Source organism: Cimex lectularius, unplaced genomic scaffold (assembly GCF_000648675.2).
Source record: "Cimex lectularius strain Harlan isolate CLEC.00 unplaced genomic scaffold, Clec_2.1 scaffold7, whole genome shotgun sequence".
NCBI lineage: Eukaryota > Metazoa > Arthropoda > Insecta > Hemiptera > Cimicidae > Cimex > Cimex lectularius.
In genome coordinates, this window is record NW_019392731.1 from 45,678 (window position 1) to 62,347 (window position 16,670).

A 16,670-nucleotide genomic window follows, 5' to 3' on the forward strand; every position below is an offset into this window, starting at 1 on the left:
CCCGTCCTATTTTAGTTCTGATGGTGACAATACGTTTTTATCTACCAATTGTAAAATTGGTCGAATGTTACAATTTCCACACGCGTAAAACCTGTTATATAAAAATATTTTTCTTCATTTCAGTACTAAAGTTGTATTAAACATCTTAAAATAATCTCCTATAAATCAATACCTTTTTTAAATATTCTTCGATCATCAGTGGTTCAACACTTACGGCATACAGGAGAAATTAATTATTTCTGACGTTTTCACTGAGGGATTGTTGCAATTGATCATTCGTGGTCCGCCTATTCACGTTTTTGCTCTTCTTTTTCTTTCTTCAAGCCATGTTCAATGAATGTCTAGTGTCCCTCCTCCCGGCTCTTTGTGTAGACTACTCCTTGAGAAAGAATAACATGGAAAAGGGTTGGTCAGGGATTTAACGAGGCCCTTAGCTCTTTTTAAAACTGGCTACACTCTTTATCACACGTTCATTTCAAGTGCTTAAATTAATAATAAACTAAGATGATTAATTTTTCAGGAGATATTTACATTTTTTAAATGAAATGAACTCTCAAAAAGTATGCAATAAAAATATGTTCCGTGGTGTTTAGTAAGAAAGTAAATGAAATTCTTTTCAGTAAATTAAATTAATGGTGGTCTTTATATTATTATTTTGTTTCAAATTTGAAAAAATATGAAGCGTACCGAAGAATGTTTTAATGTACATATTATTTGCAAAATATGTACATTAAACGTCATTCAGACAATGGCTTTAAGAAGAAAAATCATTTTGATAGATGTATAGATACATTCAACTCTTTTTTTATTGTATTACATTACCAATTTTTGGGTTGAGCTACCTACCAATTCCCTCTCTTCAACTGTTTGTAAAAGTTTTGTGCAAGTCACTGGCATAATAATAAAAAATGAGTTGTCAACATGTTTGAAAAATGTACTTTCCGTATCAGAGAGATGTGCTTGGAACTGAAAAATGACTTTGAACTGAAACTTCTGAATTGATTAGAAAAACGATATCCCCTCTCTTCTCTCTCTCACTCTCTCTTTCTCTCTCTTTCTCTCTCTTTCTCTCTCTCTCTCACACTCTCTCTCTCTCTCTCTCTCTCTCTTTCTATCTCTATCTCTATCTCTCTTTGTTTCTCTTATATAGCTCTTATTTTCTCTCTAACCATGTTCATATTTCAAAGCTCTAATTGATTCTGAGATTGAATATTTCAGCAGAAAACATTTTTTTATTTCAAAAGAATTATTATGAATTACATAACCAATTTTTGGGTTGAGCTATTTACCTACTCCCTCTCTTTAACTGTTTGTAAAAGTTTTGTGCAAGTCACTGGCATAATAATAAAAAATGAGTTGTCTACATGTTTGAAAAATGTACTTGAGGGCACTCTCAACACGACACGCAAGAATGGCACAATTACACAGAAGACAAACACTTTGAGCCCTGAAGATGATCTGAATAAAAGATCGAAACGTTGGCACGATAAAGAAAATGTTTTTCTGAAACCTACATCACACTCGACTGCATCTCACGATATCTGAATAACTATCGATTAACGGTCACTAATCTCTACACAAAAGAATTATATTTTAAGATCCAGCACAATAAATCAAATGTTTTAAAAATAAAAATAAAATTTAAACAGATTTTGGAATTGGGCATTGTTGACATCGGAATTTTTCCATTTTCTTTTAATGCATTCAGTTTTCTTGACAAAACATATGAACTTATAATAATAATTTCCAGAAGATTAAGAACAATCAATCAAATCCTCTTCAAAAATTCATTAAATATGGCAGTTCTATTATAGATAAACATTTCTTTAGTCTAATTATTATGAGTTCATTGGTAGGCATTACATAAAGTATGCTTTTTTAAAAACACGTTTTTTATTTTACATTAAATCCATCGTCGTTTATCAATAGGAAGGAAATTTATACCATAAGTCATATATTTTTGATATTATTATTATTATTATTATTATTATTATTATGAGTCAGAGAATTGCTAGCAGTAGTATTTTTGTAATTTATCGATTGTTCAATGTAATCATTATTACTTTATCATTGAAGTATCTTACGTTTAATAAATTTCGTAGCAATTCTTGCTTATCAATTCATTGGCGAATTATTCTTCGGAAAAAGACAAACATATTTAGAGTTTCTACAATATAAATTAACGAAAGTATTAAATTTGGTTTGAAGAAACATGTGTTTGAAAGGGACAAAAGAAAATAAAGACGAAAGATACCGCAGTTGGCTCTTTAAAATTCCTTTCTTTTACAATGGGCGTTCGGTATTTTAACATTATCGTTTGACCTCTTGAATGTTTAATTCATGAAGAGGAGTTCCGTTTAACATAAAAATAAGCAGTGTTGTTTTATTTCTGTATATAAAAGTTTCTTCAACAACAAAGGTGTAAAAGAATGGCTAAATCGCTTTTAACAAGTAGCTTTAAAACGAAATAAAGTTTTAAGATTGTACTGAATAAAAATAATTTTGTTAATAAATTTTGTAATAAAAAAAGGATAAAACTAAAGCTTTTAATCACTAAATACTATATATTTATCACTATATTTTTGTAGATTTATGAATTAATAATTAGTTTAATGTCTCCGAAAACTAAACTCTTGCTTTCAAGTTTGGTAGTCTTTTTTACCTTAACTTTTGTTTAATTTATTGTCTTTCCATTTATTACAATATTTATCATTACGTGTGGTGTTTAGTGACCGTTAGTTAATGATAATTTGTACATCGTGAGATGCGGTCTGGTGTGACGTAGGCTTTAGAAAAACATTTTATCGTGCCAACGATTCGATCTTTATTGAGATCATCTTCGAGGCTCAAATGCTTGTTTTCTGTGTTTATGTGTCATTATTGGGTGTCTTGTTGAGAGTGCACGCCGATAACGCCCTAATAATGGCACATCTACACAGAAAATAAACACTTTGAGCCCTGAAGATGATGTCAATAAAGATCGAAACGTTGGCACGATAAAGAAAACGTTTTGCTAAAACCTACGTCACACCAGACCGCATTTCACGATCTACAAATTATCATTTATAATTACAATTAAACAACACAAAATTCAATTAAATATACCTCGTTGATTTATCAAATTCCATCCAACTATAAACACTTAGAATGTAAGCTACTTAAGAACTAAATAGTTTAATGATTTTTGAGTTAAGTGTGCCATTTTACAATATAAATTAATCAATTGTTCTTAAAAAATGTTGTAGACCTTATATTAAGTTTTACAAGCACTTTCAACGTACACATTGATTTGTCATAAACGAATATCCGTCAAAACATTTTTTACATTTTTCTATGAGATGAATTGTTTAAAAGTTAAACATACTAGATACTGTAACGAATTTGAAAAATTTTACCAAATATTCGTTTACTTTTAAAGTTTTGATATTTTAATAGTATGTGAAGCGAAAAAAAACGTATGCATAGATATAAATCTAACCCTTTTGAATTATTGCATTCATATTTATCTATAATATTTAGTGGTCTATTGACCAAATTACTTTTTTCAATTAATTAATCTTTTTATGTGAGGTTTTGTTTGAAATGAAATGTTAGTGCCGCTCGTCGCACTAACTTTTTAATTCCAACCGAAACCTCACATAAAAAGATTAATTAATTGAAAGAAGTAATTTGGTCATTAAACCACTAAATATTATGGATATAATATAACATAAAACAATCATTACATTCTACACGTCAAACATTTCTAAATAGTCTTACATAAAAAGATTAATTCAAATTCATATTTATATTTATTCCTTGAGTGACAGTGAGCAATGTAAAGATAAAAAATATCAATTTTCGTCGCACTAACTTTTAATTCCAACCAAAACCTCACATAAAAAGATTAATTAATTGAAAGAAGTAATTTGGTCAATAGATCACTAAATATTATGGATATAATATAACATAAAACAATCATTACATCCCACACGTCAAACATTTCTATAGAGTCTTACATAAAAAGATTAATTAATTGACATTCATATTTATATTTATTCCCTGAGTGACAATGAGCAATGTAAAGATAAAAAATATCAATTTTCAGTCTTTATTTAAAGAAAGCAATATGATGGAAATAAGTTCGACGAAAGAAGAACAAGGAAAACAGCGAAAATAAGCGGATCGACCACGTTTTTATTAAATCCGTCTATTCGATAACTCTTTTTTTTCTATGTAGCATAAGTTAGCCAACTATTGTAAACTTTGTCAAGCATCAAAATCTCATAACTTTCTTTCTCTTCCCTATTTTTTGATAATCTAGAAAAGACTTTTAAAGTGGAAGCGTGACGCGTTAAAATAAATATTTTATGTCAAAGTAGATTTTAATTCTCCTTAAAATTTTCTTTCGTTTACTTATATCTTATATCGCCTAACTTATATCTTACGACAAAAGATTATTAAAATTAGGAGCCCAGACCAAAAACTTGATATTAAAATTTGAAGAAGATTCATGTCATTTTTAATATTTTTTGTAACGAGATTAACTTTTGGAAAAATGAACAGGGCGAAATATATATTATTGGGTCGAGAAGATTTCCCATTCCTATGCATAAAATCATTAGAGTTCAGCCTGTGTCAGACCATAATTGACATAACATAGTTTAATATGCATGCTTGAGCTTATCAACTCTGACTGGAATATCAAACCACATCCAAGGTAATGTTGAGGTCGTCGAGTCGCACTGCCACCCTATTGCAAATCATTTTCTTATTACAATTTCTCGTATCCTCATGTTATCTAGAATTAAACATTCTTAACATCTGGATTTAGAAAAACGATATATTTCATATTTAGCTTACGAGAAACGTTAATAAATTAGCTTTTTGATAAATTAAATGTTTTTAAACTATAAAACGTATTATATATTTAGGAAAATTAAATAAAGTTACGTTTTCCCAATAAGGAGAAAAATGATTGTCCCTCCTTTCTTCTAAAACAAGTATATTTATAAAAATTTATTAATCATGGTTGTCATAAATATCTAAGAACAAGTTGATTACTTCTTAAATATAAGAAAAATCAATTTTATGCAGTCTGTGAACAGGCATGAACACTTCAGGAAGTAATCTTACATTTTAAATTGAACTGAAACGTCTCTATTGAACAAGGTCTGATTCTGAATTTTATTCGAGATATTTCACTTTTCATGTTCCTTCACCTTATTACACCTTTATCCTATAAAATCCCCCCGCATTTCATTAAATAATAGAACTATGTATTATAAATTTTATTACACCATTGGAAAAAGAATTAAAAGATCTATAAGATTGTTTGTCAGAAGTTAATTTTTTAAGAATTTCCAAAGTTCGTTAAAGTTTAAGGAAAATTTTCTCGGTTCTGTAAATACTGATAGAGATTAATCTCTATGGTCTGCAGGATCCCGAACCGGTAGTTTGGTCGTTACGAGGATGATCGGTCTGTTCAACCTCTGTGTTGGTCTTCAGAATTGAGTCTGTAGTGTATGTTGTTCAGACAAGATATCAAATTACTAGTTGATCACCGCGCGATCGACTAAAAAAATCTTACCATATTTAAGATTAGATAACAAATTTAACCAAATATTATTGAACATGTATTCGTCGTGTAGGCCGAGAAAAAGTTAAAATTTGTTTTATTATTTTTACGTACTGATATTTATTATTAATCAATAATAAATATCATCGCTTACATTGTTTTATAACTCAAAAATACATAACCTTATAAAATACTTTATAAATTATAAAAACTTAAGCTCATTGAAATTACACAGACAAGCTGAAGTTGGCGAAATGCCGAAACGCTCCTGACAGGCCAACACAGTGATGATATAAAGGATGATAAGAACCAAATTACCGGTTCATCATCCCGCAGATCTTAGAGAAAAATCAGTATGAAATGTCAGTATTTAAAGAACTATAAAAAAATCTTATTTAAATTCGTTAAAATTTCACTTTTATGGGATTTTCTGCTGTCTTTGCTTAAAGTTACAACACAAAATAAAAAATGAATATCGGGGTCTTCATTGTTATTTAAAATAGTTCCCTCGAAGTAAAGAAAAATAGTTAATCTTAAATCATTAAATTTACATCATCGTAACATGCAAATGTTTAGGAAAATTCTCATTTACAATACAATTTACGCAAGCAACATATAAATGATCGAAAAATATTATTTTTCAATTGCTATCTATCACTTTATTTTAAAACACATCGTAGATAAAAAGAAAATCATTCCTGACCACCAATTTGGATTCCGAATAAGACATTCAACAATAGACCAAATTCACGGAGTAACGGTCGTAATAGCAAAATTTCTTGAAGAAAAACAAATTTGTTCTGCTATCTTCCTTGATGTCTCACAAGCTTTTGACAACGTCTGGCACGAAGGACACATCAATAAACTAAAAGGTATGCTACCAAAGCAGTATGTCGATATCATCAGTTCCTACCTAACTGACAAACTGTTTAGAGTCAAACAAGAAGATCAATACTCAAAATTAAAAACAAATGCAGGAGTGCCACAAGGTAGCATATTAGGCCCACTGCTTTACTTGTTATACACCAGTGATTTTCCGAAAACAGATGGAGTAAAAATTGCAACGTTTGCAGATGACACGGTGATATCACTAGGACCGACTATCACCGATATCACCCATTCAACCAAAATCCTCCAAAATGCATGTAATAAGATAAACGAATGGACAAAATAATGGAAAATCAAGCTAAATCAGCGTAAATCAGTTCATCTAATCTTTACAAACAGAAAGTGGACCATGTTCCGTCGCTCACAATCGATCGAACTACTATACTATACAGCAATACAGCTAAATATCTGGGAATGACCTTAGATGTCCAACTGAGATGGAAAGAACACGTGAAGAAAAAAAGGACAGAAATAGGTTTAAGGTGTAGACAACTATACTGGTTGATAGGACGTGGCTCCAATCTTGCTATAAAAAATAAAATATTATTATATAAACAAGTCATAAAGCCTATGTAGACATATGGTATTCAACTATGGGGTTGTACCAAACACAGCAATAACAAAATCATACAAACACTCCAAAATAAAATCTTACGTAACATGGTCAATGTACCTTGGTACATAAGGAAAAAGGACTTACATAGGGATCTTAAGATCTCTGAAGTCACGGCGGAAATGCAAAGATTTGCCGCCAAACACCAGGCTCGCCTCAGCCAGCACTAGAATATGGAAGCTACCAAACTCTTACATAACCGAAACATGGTCAGAAGATTAAAAAGGACAAAGCCATATGAACTTGTGTAGTTAAAAATTAATGGTAAAATGTAAATCTTATTGTACCAGAGGGTTTATAAGAATGTAAACATTTATTTATTCTATAATATTATTTTAAAATTAATGGTTAGTCTAAAAAGACCAGTTTTAATAAATAAATTTAATTTTTTTAAAATCTATCACTTTATTTTGTTTCACCAAACGGTATATTTCTGAGTGTCTTTTGTTTTATCCTGGAAAACGTATTTTTGTGTATAATTGTAAAATTTATAATTAAAAATCGTAGCTGTATTTCCATGCAGAAATAAAAATTACTAATAATTAAATTAATCCATATTTGCTTAGTGGTCAAAATTGACCATATTAATTATTCCAATTAATTATTATTATTATTTTTATTATTATCTAAGGTTTCTGGTTGAGATGAAAAATTAGTGTCATGAGCGGGATTCGAACTCACGATCTTCGGCTCGATACGCCGTTGCTCTAACCACTTGAGCTATCGTGACTTCGATCCTCTCGGACAACAACTCCTCATCTCATCTTACGACTGTTCGAATTTTCCTTGGTTTTACCATTTTTCAAATGACGTGTAATCAGGATTCGATTTTCAGCGACTTGTAGAGTGGCCACGTGGAGCTATAATCCTGATTACACGACATTTAAAAATACGGAAAAAACCAAGGAAAATTCGAACAGTCGTAAGATGAGATGAGCAGTTGTTGTCCGAGAGGATCGAAGTCACGATAGCTCAAGTGGTTAGAGCAGCGGCGTATTGAGACGAAGGTCGTAGGTTCGAATCCCACTCTTGACACTAATTTTTCACCTCAACTAAAAACCTTAGGTAAAAAGAATAATTAATTTGAAAATAATCCTCAATCCTAAAAAAAGGGTACGCGTTAATTTGTATCCATCGGTAAATGACAACGTCAAAAACAATTAGGCATATATATGGTATACGTTTTTTCGTTCCATCCAATAATATCATACAAAGAGTAATATCTCTTTCTGACCCTTTTCAGTCAATTAACCCGATCGGATATTGTCTCCAGCCTTAACGATTTTAATTGAAACGTAAAGTACAATATTTTCAAGGCAGAAATATTTTATCAATTTAATTTGTAAGTCTCGAAAAGCAAGAAAACAAAAATTAGTAAATGTTAATGTTGATTTGATAATTAAACGATAGCTTCAGACAGGAACCATTTAAAAGATAAAAACTAAATTTAAAAGGTACTATTGCCGCTGACAAAAATATCTATTTGCATTATGTTCTACGTTGTTTCATAAATGCCAAATAGTTTTGATTACGAATAGAGATTTAAAATAATGCAAAAACTAAGGTCATTATGTCATTCCTCCAAAGAGCAATAACATTCTTATGGCTTATTTCAATGATAACAAAAACACAAATTATTAAACAGTGAAAACTATCTAAGAGTTGTTTAGCTTTCGCTTATGAGGGATTAGACGGCTATTGTCTCTCGGTCAACGATGTTTAAAGCGAAGTTGAGGATTCCGGGGTGGAAAAGAGGGCTTGAACTTGATTGTGAGACGAAAGGTTAGACTTCAGAAAGCAGGAACGAATCAAGTCTACACGAACGGAATGTTGAGGGCGTTGGGTAAGGTTAGTTAGAGATTTAGGAAGGATCCTGGAGAATTCTTCTCGGACTTTTGATTGAAATGCTTTTGAATGGGTTTGATACTGGACGACTTCGGGTACTCAACAGTTTTGTTACGCATGTGTAAATTGGTCGAAATATTGTTTCAAAGAGAATTTGTCGCATATGATTTTGGTCCTGGTTTCTTTTCCAAGCCTTATGTTCAATTACTTAAATCTTGTATGGAGATTCCAATTCAGTATGCTGCCTAGTTCTATTAATTTGAGAAGAATGCTCTGTGTGAACTCAGTTTATTTAGTGTTTGTTGATTTTGTTTTCAGAAATAAAACAGTAAACCCTACATCAAAGATAAATAATAAATCGGTTGTTCGGTCTACAAAGATGACAACTGTTCAAACGAAAGTTAATTTTTTTTTTTAAGAAAATGACGAAGGCGTTTTATTAGCAAAGTTAAAATAATAGGGTTATTAAACTATTTAAAAAAACACACGAATTTTCAATGTGTATTTTCACAAATAAATTATTTAAAAAGCAAATCTAAAAGTGACTTGAGAAGCTAAACATTATTTCATGTAAATAGTCTTTATAAGATAAGATATTCAAATATTTCATTTTTAAAAATATTTCTATTTGGTAGATACCTGTATCAATAAAAAATTATTATAGTTTTTCTTTTTTTAATTGTTTTTACTTGAATTCATATAAAAAAATTGGCAGAATTGAATAATTTTTAATAAATTCCTTCAACCGTCGTTAAATGTTACAATTTTACAAATTTAAAATTAATTAATTTTACAAATATTTTTCAGTATTTTACAAAATAAATATAATTTTATAAATATTTTTCAATATTTTACAAAATAAACAGCACTACATTTACGTAAGGGCTCGTATTCAATCTTAATTGTTATTTTTTAAATATATTCAAAAACGTTAGTTTAAATCAATCAATCAATCTTTTTATCTAAGGTTTTGGTTGAAATGAAAAAGCTAGTGTTACGACTAGCTACGAGTGGTACTAGTTACGAGCGGGATAATTCCAAAGGTTGTAGCTTGAGATGAGGAGTGGATCTAAGTCACGATAGCTCAAGTGGTTAGAGCATTCAGCCGAAGGTCATGGGTTCGAATCCCGCTCGTGACACTAGCTTTTTCATTTCAACCAAAGCCTTACATAAAAAGATTAATTAATTGAAAGAAGTAATTTGGTCAATAGAGTACTAAATATAATGGAGTTATTTTAAATGAACAAGTCATTTTTACAAAAACGTTCTAAGTAATGCGTGGTGATTAGTGACCGTTAGTCGATGATTATTCGGAAATTGTGAGATGAGGTCTGGTGAGATGTAGGTTTCAGAAAAACATTTTCTTTATCGTGCCAACACTTCGATCTTTATTGTGGTCATCTTCAGGGCCTGGGATTTACAAACATTGTTTAAATTTAACAAATACATGTAAGATGTGGAAAAAAGTGAATTTATACAATGCAAAAAAATATTTTTTATATTCAATCAAAGTATTATTTTACTATTATTATTTATTATAAGTATCAAACACTTTGAGCGAGTAGAAATAATTTGATGGAATATAAAACATATTTTTTTGCATTGTATAAATTAACTTTTTTCCACGTCCTACATGTATTTGTTAAATTTAAGCAATGTTTGTAAATCCCAGGCCCTGAAGAGGATCTCAATAAAAATCGAAACGTTGGCACGATAAAAAAAATGTTTTTCTGAAACCTACAACACACCAGACCTCATCTTACGATTTCTGAATAATCGTTCTAAGTAATGACGAATTTAAATTTAAGTTATGGAACTTTAATAATGAAACCTTTAGACAACATGGTTTTTGATTTAAATTAATCAAATTCAAAAATATATTTAGCTCTTGATAAGCGTCGAAAAGATCATATACGATTACGACTTCGGATTTTCAACTGTAATCACGTTATCATTACATTTTGAAAAGTTAACTCATATATACGATCTGATTTATATAGATTAATTAATACTTTGGTAACAGTATGTGAAAAAATGAATGGTTAGAAAACGAAAATACGACAACGAACATCGCCATTATCACACTACAGTAAACTATAATTCTAGTTTCAACCACTTTATTTTTTTTTTATAGTTTTATTGTTCATTGGAGTTAGATCCCATTGTTTTGCCTTAAAAGAAGGAGTCCCTGCTTTCAATTGTCTCTTTTTGTATATCGACGTATCTTCCCTGGTAATAACAATAAAAATGGTCCTTTTCACACCACCAGGGCCGCAATCAATACTCTACTTTTTATAGACATTTGTTCTTAAATGTACTGGACTGCGTTTAAGAGACATTCGTTCACAAATGGATTGTGTTTAGAACATTTACGACCACATAATAAATCTGATACCGTGATATTTCATCATTGACATGTTACATAAAAATCGTTAATGTACTTGATTTTAATTGGTCAGTTAGTAGTTTTTATAAGTCACAACAATTTTTTATAGTTGAATTTAATAAATTAGTCAATAATCACTCCATGCAGTTATACCTAATTTAAAGCAAAAAAAATAGTAAAGTGAAGTAATTCTTTACATGGAATGGCTTAATGTCCAACTACCCCGTTGGGTGTCGCGGAAAACGGGTCAACCGACATTGTTCATATATTACAATTAATTAAGGTTTTTAGTTGAGATGAAAAAAAAGTTAATAGCACGAGAGGGATTCGAACCATGACCTTCGGCTAGATACGCCGCTGCTCTACCACCTGAGCTATCGTGACCTCGATCCACTCGGACATCAACTCCCCATCTCAACCCCACCTTATGAGTTTTCCCTCCTTTTGCCATTTTTGAAACCTCATAAGGTGGGGTTGAGATGGGGAGTTGATGTCCGAGTGGATCGAGGTCACGATAGCTCAGGTGGTAGAGCAGCGGCGTATCTAGCCAAAGGTCGTGGGTTCGAATCCCTCTCGTGCCATTAACTTTTTTTCATCTCAAATAAAAACCTTAATTAATTGTAATGTATTAATTGGTCAAGCGGAAAACGAAATTAGAGAATTTAATGAATTGTTCACATAGTATCACGTAAAACCCCATGACTATGACGGGATTCGAACCCAGAACCACTAGCGCAAATACGAATCGGACCTATTATATTTATTCAAATCAATTAATTAGTTAGAACCACTTGAAATATATTTAGGGTAAAAGCTTATCTTCGTGTGATCCTTGGATTTTCCTCTATCACATTACTCTAAACGGACCTATATCTAGAACCATTTTTTAAAAAGTTCAAAAATTTATAAATGAAAAAACATTTTAAGAAAGGCTCATGGTTTTGGGCCAATTTTTTTTCTTAATTTGTTGTTTTATGAAGTGGCTTACTGTCTGATGAGGTGGTTGAATTGATGGGTTGTGGTCAGGATTGATGCGGTCAGAAAAACAACATTTTTCTTATTCGCCGACGTTTCTACCTTTATTTAGATCATCTTCAGGGATAAAAGTTGGTGCTTTCTGTTTCATGGTATCGTGGTGAAGGTGTTAGTGCCATCGCGATACACGGCATTACCATGAAATCACACGTCAATAAAGAAAGATGGTGTTTTTCTGACCCACATCAATCCTGACCACATTTCACCAATTCAACCACATTGTCAACTAACATTCGCGAAACAATATACATTTCGTATGATGTTCCATAGAGAACAGCTGAAACTACGTTCTTTTAAATCGACTGACTTTCTAAGTGTATAGCAATATTATGTTCTCTAAAATTAATCTAAATGAGTTGTACTGTTGTTTTTCTGCTGACATCATCGTTGCAGAATGTATTGTTAAAGCTTAAACCAAATAGGTTGTTTTGCACTGGTATTTATTCAAATATACTGTGGATTAATAAAATTAGTTATTTAATAAAAAGTTATTTAGAAAACAATTTGTTGTAGTAAAGTCTTACTTTCATTTTAATTGGGGCTCATTCTCTCAATTTAATAATGTTTTATTGTATTCTTCTTCTGTTTGTCAAGGTTGACTAAATTAATAATTTTATTTATTTTTACCCTACCGGTTTACGAAGGCACAAAACTCATTAAACTGAATAAAAATATCACGGTGGGATAACAAAGAGATTTTAGTTTTACCAATAAGGTATTTTCTTAGAATAAATTATTACGAGTTTCCAAGAACCTCTATTTTCCTTTGTACCTATTACTTTTAGTTTAATGAGCTCGACGAACAATTAATTATTAATTAATGTAACTACAAATTTAAATCAAAATGAGGGTTTATACTTTTTTGTAATTCTGTCTATCAAATGAATGGTTAAAAAATATTTATCGAACAGAATTAATCTATTGAATTTATGGTTAGGTCGTCATTTTGATCAGTGAGACAATTCAACTGTGACATGTGTATTCCAGTTTATGTTTGAACTATGATACATAAACGTTCTGTTAGATAGATGGGTTTCCCTTATTTTGGCTTAGCTGGGTTATGAGCTGTGAAATGTTAATTTTATCATATTATTATTTCACAATTAATTAAGGCTTTTAGTTGAGATGAAAAAAAGTTAATGGCACGAGCGGGATTCGAACCACGACCTTCGGCTAGATACGCCGCAGCTCTACCACCTGAGCTATCGTGACCTCGATCCACTCGGACATCAACTTCCTATCTCAACCCAACCATATGAGTTTTCCCTCCTTTTGCCATTTTTCAAATGTCGTGTAATCGGTTTTGATTCTAGACGACAATTGAAATGGCGACGGAGAGCTTTAGTGAAGTGTACTTCCTTTTTTTAAATCATTAATTCACTACTTTCGTGGTCCGCTTGACTAATTAATACATGACAATTAATTAAGGCTTTTAGTTGAGATGAAAAAAAGTTAATGGCACGAGCGGGATTCGAGGTCAGGATAGCTCAAGTGGTAGAGCAGCGGCATATCTAGCCAAAGATCGTGGGTTCGAATCCCACTCGTGACATTAACTTTTTTCAAGCGGACCACGAAAGTAGTGAATTAACTTATTATTATTTTAATATCTTTTTATCTTATTATTATTTATTTATTTTATTTTTATCTTATTATTTATTATATTCCTTAGACAAATACAATCAAGACGATTTTCGTACAATTTTTGTTTTGTTACATGTATCGATTTCGAGGTGAAGATCTGCTCACCTTTTTCAGCTTTTTTAGACCTAAATAGTGTATAGTTTAATGGAGCAATGCTAAGTTCTGATTTTGGATTTGGCTGTGTATAGGCGCAAATCCGCACATGTGCGTACATACATACAAACATATACCGAGTTGAGCTTCTCTTAGGCCAACGGCAATTCCAGCTTTTGATATTTACAGTGATTAATTGCCGGCGGTTTCGAAAATCACTCAGCCCGGGTGTTGTTGGTAGTTCGGGGGCAGAACTCAGTCTTATCCAGCCAACGATGTTTGGGCTCCAGGGGGTGATGCTGTCAACAGGACAACAGCAAGGTCAATTCAGCACCCAGCCCATGCAGCTCCAAACCCATTCGTACTTACGTTCATTCTTAAATACATTCACTCTTACTTATTTACATACCATTCAGAACTCGATCTTCTCAAATCGTTCCACATTCACTCTCGGCACAAGCTAGGTAACACAACTGTTATTACTATATACAATAGAATAGCCCCGTTTTCTTCAAAAATCGGAACAGGGGGCCTAAATACTCCTGCCGTGCTCAAGCACAATTTTTAAATCATGTGGCATTCCTGCGCGCTCTCTGTATGGAGCCAAGGAATTGGACCCTTCAATTAGGTGGGAGACATGGAGCAATCTTTTTCTGCATACCGGACACATAGGCGGGTTTTAGCTCAAAAGTAAGTATCCGTGACAACCTCGCATGGCCTATTCTTAATCAGCTGAGGATGACCCTTATTCTGTTATTGGGTTGTCCGGAAAATAATGCAGGATTTTGGTATTAAACAAAAAAAAAGAAACTAGTTACTTTAAAGCAATGTTCTTTAATCAAAATAATTTCCCATACTCTCAATACATTTCTCCCAACGTGTTGGTAACTTATTAATTCCGTCTGAGTAGAATTCAGAATTTTTAGAATTGATAAAGTCAATAAATGCATTTTCCAGTTCCGTTTGATTTTTGAATATTATGTGTTGTAAGTAGTGGTCCAGGTGTCTAAAAAAATGGTAGTCAGTAGGCGAGAGGTCCGGAGAGTAGGGTGGGTGAGGCAAAGTTTCATAGCCAAGCTCCAATAATTTTTGTGACGTTACACGTGACACATGTGGTCGAGCGTTGTCATGCAACAAAATGGGCCCTTTCCGATTGACCAAAGAGGGCTTCATTACTGCCAATTTCTGATGCATGGTATTAATTTGGTTACAGTATGATTCAGCATTGATGGTTTCGCCAGGATTTAAGAAGCTGTAGTGTATTAAACCAAATGAAGCCCACCATACCGTAACCATTACCTTTTTTTGATGAGTTGGGGGCTTTGGAAAATGTATTGGAACTTCTCCTTTGTCGAGCCACTGTCCAGAACGTCTAGTGTTATCGTAGAGAATCCACTTTTCGTCACATGTAACAATTCTGGCCAGAAATGGGTCATTTTTGTTTCGACAAAGAAGTGATGCACAAACATCAAAGCGCTGATTTTTTTGGCGATCGTTTAATGAGTGTGGAACCCAATTTTCGAGTTTTTTCACTTTTCCAATCGCCTTGAGGTGGTCAGCGACGGTCGTTTTACTGACTTTGAGTTGCTCTGCAAGTTCTCGAACAGTTGTTTTGGGGTTTTCTTCCACCACTGATCGCAGAACATCATCATTAAGAGAGGAAGGCCTTCCACGACCTTCTTCATCTTCAAGGCTGAAATCTCCCTCCCGAAATTTTTTAAACCACCTTTGCACAGTGCACTCATTAACACAACCCTCGCCCCAGACTTGGTTAATGTTTCTAGCCGTTTGGGCTCCGCTTCGGCCGAGTTTAAACTCGTAAAAGAAAATCGTACGAAATTCTCGCTTTGACATTATAAGGATGACTGAATTATTTCCAAGTAGCGGAATGCTACAGAGGTAAACAAACAATATCATTTGGAAGAGGATTAATAAGTGTTGACATTCATACAAATGAGTAATCCTGTAAACGTAAACAGAATATTTTATATAGATTTTTTTTAATGAAAACTTAAAATCCTGCATTATTTTCCGGACAACCCGATAGATCCTCCGAGGACCACCAATCGACACTGTTTTTGATACGCAAGAGCTTCTCTCAGTTTTGATTGTGGTCTTTAACTCTATGAGGAAATTGAAATGATAATGGCATTGCGGCTTGCTTGTCAAGGATTAGTAAATATGGAAAATTGGGAGAACAAAAATTGTTGCCAGAGCATTCAACTTCAGTTTAACTATTGATCAGGTGAAATGGAAGAGTGAATACCCAAATAATGAGGACGTTTTTTTTTTAGATTTTACTTTGGATTTAATTAATTCCCGAATAAGCTTCTGCGATTTGCTCTTTGTTACGACACAGTGACAACCCAACCCTCTTTTCCCCGACATTTTCGTGCTCATAAAAAGGCCGAAGGGCGGCTGAGAGTCGACAAAGGGATAATGCGAAAAGGAAATTGGAAGGAGTTGTGAGTTTAGTCGCTGAGGGCTTCCTCGGAGGAAACCCAGGGGCGGCAGAAAGGTCCAATCCTGGTTATTATCTCTCGTCCGACCGTCCCCGAGCGAGGATTTTCATCAAGAGACTTGGAATCAAATCTAATTGCGAACTTTCCCCA

The 16,670-nt window shown here is 32.5% G+C and overlaps 1 protein-coding gene across 1 annotated transcript in view; it reads left to right on the top strand.

Moving 5' to 3' along the window:
* LOC106663799 overlaps window positions 1-16,670 on the top strand; it is a 162,704-nt gene that overhangs the window by 40,920 nt on the left and 105,114 nt on the right. The window lies entirely within an intron of this gene.